Genomic DNA, 5,103 nt, shown 5'->3' on the forward strand with positions numbered 1-5,103 from the left:
CCCCCCACCTGCTGGACCACCAAACTGAGCCTGTCTCCTGACAGCAGAGGGAATGGAAAAAGAAGCAGAAATATGTTGGTCAATTGGAGAAAGAAATCATTCACTTGTGGCCATTAACGACACTTTAAAAGACAAACGAAAACCTGAAGAATAAATAAAAACGTTGTGCATTGTCATGCTTTCTGTATTGAATATCATTGCCAAACATAACACTATACCTTTTGAAAGCAAGGAGTAATACCCTGTCTCCTTCATTAAGGCCCCAGTTGGGGCTGTACTGGACCCTGCTCTCTAGGCATCGGGTCAGCTGGCTCCGTCACTACATCTAAGGCGCCCTGTTTTCCTGCGCTATGTTGAGCAGAACCCCACAGGCTAAAACAATGTTGCAGACTTCCCCCGCCCAGGCTACGTGTGCACTGTTTCTCGGCTCATAGAGGTCTTCTAAAAGAGCCAGACCTGCCATTGACGACAAGTGATCAACTGATGACTCTTCTCCGGTTACATGCTGCACCTCAAGTCCACACTGACTCAAAAACTTGCGTATACGACGTCAGACCAGAAGTGAGATTTTTTTGTTGTTCAAAATGTTCAAATTGATAATTGCCGAGCTTTGCGTAGGAATTGGCGTACGCCCATCCTGTTTTAGGTCGTACGCACGTTTTATAAATGAGGGCCAATGTACACACATACACACAAACTAAATGCGCAAAACAGCCGATAGATGTGAAGACAAAGGCAAATGATGAATGCAAAAAACATAATACACTTCATTACAGATAGGACGACCAAGACATCACAAAAGTTAAATAATAGGACTCACATCAAGGCTTTGCATGTGTCCAGTATGCTGGATGTATCGTGTAACACAGTTAAAGTCTGACTTTGGAGCTCTCTTCTCAACAGTTTAATTACCGACCGATTTCCATCAACCTTCTTACCATCTGCCGCCTGCTGTTAGTGGTGCAAAATATGAAGACATGAACTAAAATATTAAGTTCGAGCCTTTACATTATCCTAATGATATGTCTTATAAAAGGCAAGTGCTTGATTCATACTCCAACTGTCATTGAAACCCAAATTTGGACACCATCTGGCCAACCCAAGAGGTTTCAATTTCAAGTAAGACACTGAATCCCCTGCCAGAAGTTGTTCTGTAGCTGCCCTTGTACATTTGACCGGCCTGGAATAACGCAAGTGGAAAAAAACATTTCTACAGAGATCTATAAAATGCCAACTGTATTGCTTTATGACAGTCCAACGAGCATATAACCCGGACGATTGAAGGAAATTACGAGAAGGTTTTCCAGAATTTTCCAAAATCTCCTCTTCATAATATTGCTTTTTTATTGTAACCGGATGACACAAAGAAGGTTTTTCCGTACATGTTTCACTGGCTAGAAAACCTGCTAACTGTAGAAGATGGCAAGAGCACCACAGGGGCTGGGAGTCTACATCCTAACATTAATACAGATTATTGGGAGTAAAACAATGCTGTTTTACTCACCTTCACAATTCTTGCATTCATTGAACTTGTGAGTTTATGGAGAGTTTTTGCTTGAATTTCTATGCAGGATGTCAGAATAGCCTCCCAGAGCTGCTGTTTTGATGCAAACTGCCTCCCACCCTCATACATATTTTGCTTGAGGATATAGGAATAGGGTTGAGGTCAGGGGATGATGGGGGCCACACCACAAGTTTCGCTCCTTTTATGCCCATAGCAGCCAATGACACAGGAGTACTCTTTGCCGCATGTGATGGTGTATTGCCATGCATGAAGATGATTTTGCTACAGAAGGCACGGTTCTTCTTTTTGTACCATAGAAGAAAGTGATCAGTCAGAAACTCTATATACTTTGCTGAGGTAATTTTCACACTTTCATGGACCCTAAAGGGGCCTACCAGCTCTCTCCCCATGATTCCCGCCCAAAAGATAACTCCTTGCTGACGTCGCAGCCTTATTGGGACATGGAGGCCATCCACCAATCATCCACTACCCCATCCATCTGGACCAGTTAGAAAATTAGGCTTCATGTATTTCCGGGTCCATTGCAACAGTTTCTGCTTGTGAGCATTAGTTATGGGTGGCCGAATTGGGCAACTAACTGCAAGCTTCTGAAAGATTCTACACCTTGAGGTTCGCAGGACTCCAGAGGCACTAGCAGCTTCAAATACATGTTTGCTGCTTTGTAATGGCAGTTTAGCAGCTGCTCTCTTAATCCGATGAATTTGTCGGGCAGTAACCTTCCTCATTATGCCTTCATCTGCACAAACCTGTCTGTGCTCTGAATCAGCCACAAACCTCTTTACAGTACGAAGATCATGCTTAGGTTTTCGTGAAGTATCTCATGTTTTCATACCTTGTCCAAGGCATTGCACTATTTGACGCTTTCTGCAGCAGAGAAATCCTTTCTCCATCCCAAATTGCTTGAAACCTGTGGCCTGCGTAATAATGTGGAACGTCCTTCTTGAATAGTTTTCTTTTAATTGGCCTCACCTGGCAAACTAATTATCACAGGTGTCTGAGATTTGCATAATAATTTGGAATGTGGTGTATAAATCCATATCCTTCAAAATCTTTAATAGCCCAATGCATACCACACTACTAGACAGGACAACATGGACCTCATTATATTGACTTTAGTCCTATAGTATTTGCAATTCGGTGGGGTACATCAAGTCTGGATAATAATAGTCTATAGCCACGACGTTCCACTTCCGGGATTGCTCCATTGCTGGATGCCGGATTTCATTTATTTAGACCAGACATCTGTTACCTTGGGCATTATTTACATTGACTCCGGCTGATTTATGAGGACTATGGTTAACCTTCTCTTAGATCTCTGAAGGGTAAAGCCAGACAGCTAGCTCAATTATCGGTTTTCTGTTGCATTACTAAAACAACTTTTGAACGCAAACCAAAACAAGTTCCTTCCCAGAGGCGATTGTGATTGGTTTAAAGAAATACCGATAAACCAGAGCATGTTTTTCTCCCATCCCGGAAAGCTGTGTGGACTAGCGAGACCTTCCTCCGCAGCGTTGTGGAGGAAGGTCTGGCAATGCGAGACTGTCAAATTTGGTTGTTACAGTACAGAAGTTGAACAGATTTTGAATTCCCCTATAACTTTCATATTGATTTAAACTTGCGCGTAATGAAGGGTTTGTCTTGTAACCACAGATCAAAATAGACATTCAAGTACTGTTTAATTCAGGTTTATATGGTATGCAGGGAAAAGGATGTTCCCATGGATGATAAATAGACAACAGGCTAATTGCAGCAGTCTAGGATAGAGAACACAAGCCTTGGATTTTATGATATTATGACCACAAAACAAACTCTGTTTAGTGTCCATTACAGTTCAACCCTATTGTGCATCAACAAGACCATACACTACGATTCAATCAGACGTTAGCCAAGCTCCTATTACAGAGCTCACTGCATCGTTTACATGGTGGAACGGTCCATAAGTAGCTCTAAATGCTCTTCATTTGATTGGATTTCACATTATGGACATCAGAGCAGAAACACATTGTTGTCCCCTGGCTATCCTAATAGACTGTTGAGTGAAACAGTCCATTTGTTTGTATTTGTTTACCAATCTAGACCCTGAAAACAGAGTAACAAACAGACAGCGAGCCCATCGTTTAAGACGGATGAAAATGGAGATCCAAAAGCTCTGAAGACGGGTTGATAGATCGGCAGCAAAACTACTGACTTCCCTCACACTGTGCTTTTTGGCTGCCAAAGGAAGCTGTTGTTGTCACAAACAATAACAACAATGTGCAACTGGATGAACTGAAGGACTTTAAGCAACTAAGAGACATTTAAGAGTCATTTAATTAGTTTTCTAAAATGTTCTTCATACATTCCCTCTTTAGCTGTATGTTTTGTTATCTGCAAGAGAGAGCTAAACAAATTGGTACAGTGCCTACAATTCAATTACTGATAACAAATGTGAAAACTAATAAAGGTCTTGGCCATTCTCACTACTGTGCTGTAATTTGCAATCAACTTTTATATATTGTACAGCCGGTTCAGTGAAGGCATCTGACTGTGATGCTGTCTGTCTGTGTAGATGCTTTTATGTTTTTGTTGTTAAAGCAAAAGCAAAGCTAAAGCAAAGTCATTCAAGAAAAGGAAGTTTTATAATGGTGAATGTAAAAACTGGACAGCGATGAATGTTGAGAAATGCAAAGAATTGTATTGCCATGACCTTTGTAACCAGTGCAGAGAGCACATAAAGCTAGCCCTCTAACCATCTCCATAATACCCGATAAGTACTTAGGACATAATTACTTTTTGTGTAAAATCCACTCAGAAGAGCATCATAACTGAAATGGAACAATACCTTAAGGTCACTACATCAAATGGTGAATAGTAATGTTTTTATAGTCCTGCCTTGCAATGTTTGGGGTGGTACAGGGGAATGCACTTCAGTAGAGCATTTTTGCACACAGCTTTCCACCTCCAGTCCACAAAGAATAAACCGTAATTGATGGTTTCTTTCAGAAAATTGTTGGGGCCACAAACTTGAAAGATAACAACACAGGACCTGTCTCTGCTTGGTCCCTTTTCCAGTTTAGATGCAGCTTATCCTGAAGAGTTCACTGTATCTTAAATATTGGGTCTCAGCAAAGAATTTCTACTAATAAAAACAGAAAACTGCTGCACGGCTCCATGCTCGCCCTAATTGCTTTTTTATATAAAGCCATTGTTAATAAAGCCATTTTCATGGACTTAACAGTTAACCATATCCAGTACAACCTGTACTGATTGGAGGTGGAAGTGGCCTTGGCCTTGAGAAGTGTACACAAAGATAAATGCCACAAAATAGAAAAGAAAGCCATGAGCTATATGTTGTTATTTATTCTCTCTCTGTCCCTCGTTTGATTTCTCTTTTTTGAATAAATGCCTCCACTTTTACCCATATTTTCTGCTACAGTTATTGCAGAATACCAAGTACACGTCTCTCGTCGGTCACACACACACTTACACACACACACTTACACACACACACACTTTAACCAGGGCAGCAGTTTTTACATTACATTATAATTGCAAAAGAGTTCTCCAATGTTTCCTCAGTTAGTTTTTTAAAATGATAT

General features: G+C 40.9%; 1 protein-coding gene across 1 annotated transcript in view; it reads right to left on the reverse strand.

The window, feature by feature from the left end:
* Positions 1-5,103, reverse strand: part of LOC116672368 (trichohyalin) — a 104,091-nt gene that overhangs the window by 93,982 nt on the left and 5,006 nt on the right. The gene's annotated exons all lie outside the window — the stretch shown is intronic.

Source organism: Etheostoma spectabile, chromosome 22, assembly GCF_008692095.1.
Source record: "Etheostoma spectabile isolate EspeVRDwgs_2016 chromosome 22, UIUC_Espe_1.0, whole genome shotgun sequence".
Classification (NCBI taxonomy): Eukaryota; Metazoa; Chordata; class Actinopteri; order Perciformes; family Percidae; genus Etheostoma; species Etheostoma spectabile.